Below are 8,952 nucleotides of genomic sequence, written 5' to 3'. Positions count from 1 at the left end.
ACTTTTAAATTGCTCCTTCCACTCATGTGCAATGAGAACTGGGCTCAAGGCCCCTGTTTTTGCTGACAGTCCATTATGAGCTTGAAGTCCATTACATCTGCTCTACAGACCATATGGAGCCATGAAGCTATAAGGAAGGGTAACAATAAACAGCATAAATTCTGCATAGCTTTGCATGCTTGCAGTGAACACCATTGTATGAACAATCATTTCAACAGCAGTAGCACATTTCCCAGGGGAAACCTGCAGAGTGTGAAAGACTTCCCACTCATCCTGTTATCGATGCCCCTGTATTGATTCCTTCATCAGTGCTGCTGCTCTGAGCTACTTCACATGCAGTGCAAAGTCAAATCATATTCTTCAGCTATATTTCTTTGACAAAGGCACCTGTTTCAGACTGGAGGATTTAGACACTAACGGAGCAGCAAGAAAATGAAAAGAAGGAGCTCTCCTTTTTGTTAGGGCTGGTGTTTATCTCTATAAGGTAAAACTATCATCCAAACACTCCCTATACAGACTTGGGTCCTGATTTGCTAATGCCATTATTATGGGCTCAGAGCATCCTAGCACGAGAATAAACCTCTTCCATGAAATGGATGTGATTGAAAATGTCTTTTCAGGAACCATAATGGATAGTAAAGTTTGTGACCACTAGCCCGTAAGCTGTGAAAACAGCTCTTCTCTCTGACTCAGGGAATGTAAACCAGGCATTATGGTCTTTTAAATTACAGTCAATTCTGTGAACATATATAATAGCAAGAATGGAGGAGAGCAAACTGTTCCACTCCTGTTGCAATGATTCCCTTATGCCTTAAAACATTAGTCTGAATTCTGTATAGATCCCCAGCTACCTGTGTTACTGTTTTTAAGGTATCTCAAACATTTTAAGACTCACTATTTATATGTCATTGAGGAATAATTCTCCATTAATTTGGTGAACAGTAAATACATATACCTACTTCTCCAAGTTCAAAAACATTAAACTGGCCATTTTTCAGGCCTCATTTTATTAAGATGGGGCAACACAGGAAGTGAGCTTGGGTAGATCACATGTCCCATCTTAGCACTGCTCCTTAGCCAAACCTAGTTTTCCATTTCTGGGTATATCACTTGTCCTGCTCATGGAGTTTTAAGCCTTATTCTCAGCTTATGCCCCTCTGTACGGCCCTTTGGCTCAGACTTGGCAATTAAGCAGAGCCCTGCTTAGGCTGCAGAAACCTGCTAATGTGATCTTCAGCCCTCAGCAGCAATTCCTGGGCCAGGTGAAAGGAGGGCCAGGCAAACCTTTCATTTGCTGTAATAACAATCTGTGTGTGAAAGTCCTGCAGAGTCGCCAGCACTGCGAGTGATTCATGGAGCAGCACTAATTGTACTGGCTGCTCACTGATAAGTTGCACTCTTGGTGAGAGATTAGCCCATAAATCATTGTGGGGAGGTAATTTGTTTGATGTAATCTGTTGGGCCTGCCCATTTTGGCAGCCTCCCACTTCCTTTCTTTTCCTCTTTTTTAATGAATCTCACCAAAGGGAATAACCACAGTTGCACGTCTTCTCTGATCCCCTGCTCCAACCTATGCATCTCCTTGTCTCTGGCCCAGCTCTCAGATCTTTCCATTTCATATCTTCACATCAACTGCTAGCTTCCAGTAAGTGAGCCCTTCAGTTGCATCTTTCACCCATGGTCTTCAAAGCCATTTAAAAAATATAAAGGAGTTCAGGCTCTAAACCCTTCAGCCTGCCTCATTTTGTAGGTCGATAAGCTTGTGAATACAAGGCTAAGGAAAAAATTTGCCCAAACTCAGGACACTAGCAGTATTTTACACCATGGTCAGTGATGTGCTCGTAACTTGTACAGACTGGAGTACTATACAGCTACTTCTGATGCTGATTATCACAGGCCCGTAGCAGAATAAACCTTGCAGTTCTTTATAGGTCACCCTGTAGTTATTTGCCTACTCATTGTATTTGTTTATGTAGTGCCCAGAGGCTGGAGAGACAAAGCTATTTCATAGATGAGATTTCACAGCAGCACACAAGGGCAAGCAAAATACGCTTGATGCAGTTTGAGAGCCTCCTCTGAGCCAGGACGGTGCTCTTCCTGGGCTCTTTATACAGGCTGGGAACAGACACCATGTGTGCCCACAGAAATTGCAATGTCTTCTCCCACTTTCCTAGTGCCCTAGTTGCCTGTGTTTGAGGCCACCACAACCAGACCTGCTCTGCCCTTCTCCTTCAGGTACTATGGGATTGTGTCCTGGCCAGTGAGGGCACTGCCCTGCCGGCTTTTCTGGCACCCTCACTGAGAAGCCCGCTCTTGCTGCTCCCCGGCAGGTAATGTCATGAGTCAGTTCCGACCAATCATTGAATGGATGCAATAGGAGCAATCTCCCTTAGTTCACTGGAGACAAAGTAATAGAGCAGAGAATTTCTAGTGTAGAAAAAGACTGTAGGGTGGAGACAAGTCATGGATTATATGGCTTCTGATAAGCTATTTTCAGATTGTTTTATATCTTTCTAGTCTTCACTTGCAAACTTCAAAGAACATCACTTAAACCTTGCTAGATCGTGAGCAAAGACTCAAAAGGCACAGTCACACATCATTATCACAGGAGCTCAGCAGAGATCCTAGGGAGCTGGGATCCCTAGAGTTGTGGCTACAGGAATTCACTGAGCCACTGATAAATTATTTCTTCTGTGTCAAAGATGGTACACTTGATTTTCTGTGCTTTGAGTGGTGCACTGTATGACCAAAATGACTTGATTCAGAGCTGTCAAAACTTGGGTTATCATGTAGATGCATCTTATATTTTCCTTTTTTATTACTGTTTCAGATGGGAAAATGAGCAAACCCACAGAGAGAATCTGACAAGAGCATTTTTTTGCATTATAAAGACTAAGGGAAGTTTTTCTTTTGATTTATTGGTTGTTTTTAAATGAAGGCTTCAATTCTGTGAATAATAGTGGACCCCCAAAGTCAACCACTGTGTGGTGTACCACTACCTTGCTGCTAAATCAACTCCATGTTTGCCAAGCAGCTCACCTTTTCTGAAGGAAAAATATAAGCATTACCTCCCAACAGAAACTACATGCATGATAATTCTGCATGTAAAATCTTTGTGCAAAAAGGGTACTTATGGATGTAATAATACTTTTGTACATAAAAATGTGTAGCTAACTGTGCACAAAGGTTTGATTTAATTATCTATTTAGTTAGGGTAGTTTCAGTACCAATTTACTACTGGTAACCCTTTATGTTATTCTGGTATCACACATGAGGACAGCACAACTATCGGTCCATGTATGTTTTTACACAAACACTTATAAATTACAAATAGAATTTCAATTCTGTTATTAAAAAATACCAAGGAAATTAAACTATTAATTCCATTAATGAAAGCTAATAATTCACTTCATTAGCATGGCAAAGAGACAGTATGAGATAAAAATCATTCATACAAATAAAAGACATATTTCTAGAGAAATCATTAACACTTAGTAACAAAATGAAGAGCAAGGGATCAAAATGAAGGTTTAAATGTAAACTGAAAGACAGCTAGAAGGAATACAAAGAAAAAGCACTCTGAGTGACCTCAGAGTTGTATCCTCATTCCTGAAGAATTCTGGTCCAGACAAATTGGATCCTGGTCCAGACAAATGTTGGCTGTACTGGGGACTAGAGCTTAAGTGTCAGGACAGCATTGCTTTCCCTTGGATTTTTTCCCAACCGATCTTGATTTGAAACTTCCTCAATTTACAGCTGAAGTCCTGGAGCTATCTTGAACCATGGTCTTTGAAACTTATTACTCCACTACACTGTCAAAGTGCCCTAGTAGGCCTCTAGGTGTTGAAAACTTTGGGAGCACACCATTAACTTTGTTTCTAGGGGACCTTTTAGCTTTGATTTGCAATGGCCTACTGCTTCTAATATAATCACAGTAATCACAGTAATTAAAAGCTGCTACTACTGATAGTAATGGTAACCGAGAGCAAGCTGCATAGATGTGTTTTCTTATCACTTGGTCTGATGATAGAAACTCCAGAAAGTAGAAAATACCATGTTGACTCTCTGTGAGCTTATATGAATGTAGTTCATGGTGTCAGTATCACCCCTCAACAAATATTCTTGTTGCATATCCAAAATTTAGTTTTATCATTGAGTCAAAGTGTGGAAAGCTCTATAGGGTGTGATCTTCTCCTCATGATTAATAAATCTAGGAAGGTCATTCAGAGTAACAAGCAGATCCTAAAACAACCACATTCAATCCACAGCTCTTTCTTCAGGGAACAGTCAAGAAAGCTTGTATGCCACTTGGTGTTTCTAAGATACTACCAGGAGAATTTGACGCTAAAATTCACATCTTAACTTTCAAAAAATCAAGGCGTTCAAATCCAAGCAGAATTCCCTTGGGCCATAGGAATATGGTTCATCTCGTAATACGTTATTGTAACATATACCCTCTTCACCGCTTAGCATAAAAAGAAAATAAAATATACTGATTTAGCAAATATGACTGCAAATAGAAAGTCCTGTTCATGGTAGCTTTTTTACTTTTGGAAATGCACAGAGACATCATTCTCTACCCAGATATGAACTGGGAATTCTGTTCACTATTGACATGCCTTTAATAGTTTGCAATGAGCAAAACCACCTTGTAAATTGCCTTCCAATCTTATTGAAATAGCCTGATACAAACTGCACCCTAATTGCTAAATTAGGACTGTATTCTTTGCTGAGCTAATTTCCTTGCTAAATGAGCACGTGGTGTGGCAGTTAAGGGCTTTTTATCAGGTTATTACAATGAGGGATTATATGGTTTCAGTGTAATTGAATTTTAACGAGGATGACTCTTAGGCAAATACACCTCCATAAATGATGCAGCACTGATACTATGCCGAGAAACTGAAGATGACAACTCATGGAGCCAGCTGGACCTAGGGGAGTCTTTAAGACTTTAATTAAAAGCAATGAAGAGTCTTTTTTTTTTTTTTGCATTATTCTTAGCTCCAGAGTCCAATGGATCTGAAGGCGATTCCTGCTTTCATTTCGAGTTATCTCAGAATTGCTGATTGAGATTCTCTGCTCTGAAAGTCCAGCTTGATTCTCATTTGTTCTTTCTTAGATGCACTTAGTAACAAATGCAGTAATAAAAGCAATTCACATCCAGCAGTCTTAATGGCATACAGCAGATAAAGAAAAACATGGAATTCATTGTGTAAGGCTTGTCCATGTGTAATGAGAGTTAACTTTCTGCCAGAAAGCGTGGGCTGAATTCTAGTGGTGGGTTTCATGTGCTAAACCTTTCCTGAAGGAGCAGTAAGTGTTATTTTTGTGTGTGGTAGTACGGGAGGCCTAACTTCCCCTAAAGACGCAATTTCTTATTGAGGGCTGAGGCAGTAGGAAATTACTGTGTCCTTAAGGCTACGGAAGAGAAAAAATCTGCCTCAAAGGATGCTCTGATTAAGAATAAAATAGGCCTCTCACAGCTGTGCTGATTACTGAGGACAGAGAGGAATATACATATGTTATACAACATCTGTGATGGGATGTCGAAATGATAAGCCAACCTGAGAAACATATCCTTTACTGCCAGCAAATTAAACCCTAGAAGGCTGGGTTTACAATAGCATTACTTAGCCACTCTGTACTTCTAGTAGGGAGGACTGGCGCGGGGCAAATAAGTAGTATATGACTCATTTCTGAAATGAAGAAACATGTCTGAAATGTTGTGAAAAAGATAATTTGATAATGCAAATGCAAAGACAGTTTGGGAGGCTCAATAACCCCCAAAATGAAAAGAAACTAATGCATTAGGTGAGGTGTCAATGTTTGTCAACAGGGATTGCAGTTATTTCTGCTTATGAATATGGAAATAAACCAAGCAATCCTCTGAAAAGGGAAAGCCTTGTTAAGCTCTACAGCCATTGTGTTTTAATTGCTGGTAAATGCTAGCTCCAGTAATGGCATCTGCTGTGTACCCGTGCAATCACAGTGCACTGGCATGAGCTAATGACTGCAGAGCAGAAGGCTGGCCTGCAGCCACTGCAGGTGTACACCTTAATGAGGGTCTCGTGGGGAGAGAGGTGCGCTGAGCAAAAGACTTCTGAGACTGCTGAAGCTGTTGGAGCAGAGAGGGGATCAGTGTGGGCCCTTTTCACGCGAAGGAAGATGCAGACACATTAAGGATGTTTGCTTGGCAACTGCCTGCCTCACATGCACACAGACATAAAAGTGGCCATAATGCCATGATATGCTCAGATGCTGAAATATGTCTGATAGCAGTTACCATAATGAGGATATTAGACACTGCTCATTGCATCCTTGAAAAGCAACACAGACCCAGCTTTCAGTGAACTACAGTGAATTCAGCATCAGAGTGCTGATATGGAAGAAAATGTGCTGATGGCAGCTGCTTTTATCTTTACATTTTCCATTACTAGTCTTAATGCTTGCTGAGAAGAAAGGATTACCCCTGTCCCACCCCATCCGTAACCACGTGGCTCTGGAGGCTCCTCAAAGGATAGCTGTGGAGCACAACGATAAGGGAGCTCATGGGGAGGAAATATAAATATGCTCAGAATTGTTCCAGTGATCTGAGTATCTCAGGTTGACTTCAAACATTAAGACATGTTGAGATTTTTTAAATACATAATCATTAAATTAAAGACGATCGCAAATCAGATGGCAGCACCAGTTACTGGTGAAGACACCAGGAAGCCTGGACACTTTCTCTGCTACTGATGGGTCGTGCACCCTGGGGAAAGTCCTTTCACCCCTCACTGTCCCTCTTTTCTTCCTACTTTACTGTGCAGGCACATGCTGAGGTTTGAGCTGTCTGCCTGTGTGACCAAGGTGCAAATGACACTATGTTCTGAGCTAGAGAGTAATGATGGCCTTCTGTTCTCCCAGCGTGCTATTTCACATGCCACTTGCTATAAAGTAAAAGTACTTCTAAATCTATCCAGTCAATCTGTCATTTTATATTCAGACAGTAAAACCTCCCTTAGTTCTTAGAAGCCTTCTTAGGCTCCATCCCCACTTCTCCTTTGCTTCTTATGGTCCTTTGTCATCCCCTGCCCTCCTTGGGTCCTTCTCCCAGCTGTGTTAATCCTCATCCACTCCTAATATTTAATATAGTGAGTATTGTATATGTTGGCAAAGCTCCTTCTAGCTTTCTGGGAGGATCAGTAATTTTTGTTCTTAAACTGCCCTATAGAATTGGACACGTGGTAGCAAGGTAAATGTGGTATGTCTGATCTGCCTTGAAACTGGTTCTGTTTAGGTTCCTGGTCTCTGATGACTGCTGACTCCCAAAAATGAACACTGAGCAAATGCATAAGCAAGAGGCAAAAAAGAACTGCATACAGTGCTGAGTGTTTCTCTGGAGCAGTGTTTAAGATCTAGACAATGTTTGCAAAAAGCATCATCATCACCATCTGATGGGTTTTTGGTGGAGTGAACAGAAACTATATCTTCCAGGGTCTAGAAGGTATAATCTGTAACAAGCCTACCATATCGCAGGATTTGAGCCCAAGACCTGCACTGAGAGTCCTGGCTACCAAACATTGTTTTAGCACAATATCCTTTCTTTTTGCCAGCTGTAGAGTGTTATTTCTAGTGACACAGTGACTAAAGGAGGACACCATGCTGGCATTTACTCTGATTTGTCACCAAAAATTTCATCAGGGAAGTAAAAGATTGGATTTCAGGAGGGCTAACTTTGACCTCTTCAAGAAACTGCTTGGAGAGATCCCGTGGGCTAGGGCTCTGGAAGGCAAAGGGGCTCAAGAAAGCTGGTTGATATTCAAAGACCACTTCCTCCAAGCTCAGGATCGGTGCATCCCTAAGAGAAAGAAATCGGCCAAGGGACGCAGGAGACCTGCATGGTTGAGCAGGGAGCTTCAGAAAAAGCTCAAGTGGAAGAAGGAAGTTTATAATAAGTGGAAGAAGGGACTGACCCCTTGGGAGGATTACAAGAATGCCACCAGAGCGTGCAGGGATGAAACAAGGAAAGCCAAGGCCGCCTTGGAATTAGACCTGGCTAGGGACATCAAGCACAACAAAAAGAGCTTCTACAAGTATATTGGAAGCAAAAGGAAGACCAGAGAAGTTGTAGGCCCACTGCTGAATGAGGCAGGAGTCATGGTGACGGAGGATGTGGAGAAGGCAGAGTTACTGAATGCCTTCTTTGCTTCGGTCTTTTCTGCTCGGCCCAGCCCTCAGGAGTCCCAGGCATTGAATAAAGTAACAGGGAAAGAAGACGACTTCCCTTGGGTTGAGGCGGAGCGAGTGAGGGACCAATTAGATCATCTAGATATTCACAAGTCCATGGGCCCTGATGGGATGCACCCGAGAGTGCTGAGGGAGCTGGCAGAAGTCATTGCTGGGCCGCTCTCCATCATCTTTGAAAAGTCCTGGAGAACAGGCGAGGTGCCTGGGGACTGGAGGAAAGCCAGTGTCACTCCAGTCTTCAAGAAAGGCAAGAAGGAGGAGCCGGGGAACTACAGGCCGGTCAGCCTCACCTCCATCCCTGGAAAGATGATGGAACAGCTCGTTCTGGGTGTCATCTCGAGGCACGTGGAGGAAAGGAAAGCTATCAGAAGTACTCAGCATGGATTCACCAAGGGGAAATCATGTCTGACTAATCTGATAGCCTTCTACGATGGCATGACTAGATGGATAGATGAGGGGAGGGCGGTAGATGTGGTCTACCTTGACTTAAGCAAGGCGTTTGACACGGTCTCCCACAGCATCCTCATAGGGAAGCTTAGGAAGTGTGGGTTAGATGAATGGACAGTGGGGTGGATAGAAAACTGGTTGAAAGATAGAGCTCAGAGGGTTGTGATTAGGGGCACAGAGTCTAGTTGGAGACCAGTGACGAGTGGTGTTCCCCAGGGGTCAGTACTGGGTCCAGTCCTCTTCAACATATTCATCAATGACCTGGATGAGGGGATA

The sequence above is a fragment of the Larus michahellis genome, chromosome 3 (genome assembly GCF_964199755.1).
Source record: "Larus michahellis chromosome 3, bLarMic1.1, whole genome shotgun sequence".
NCBI classification, from domain to species: domain Eukaryota; kingdom Metazoa; phylum Chordata; class Aves; order Charadriiformes; family Laridae; genus Larus; species Larus michahellis.
Note: the sequence above shows the minus strand (reverse complement) of the source record.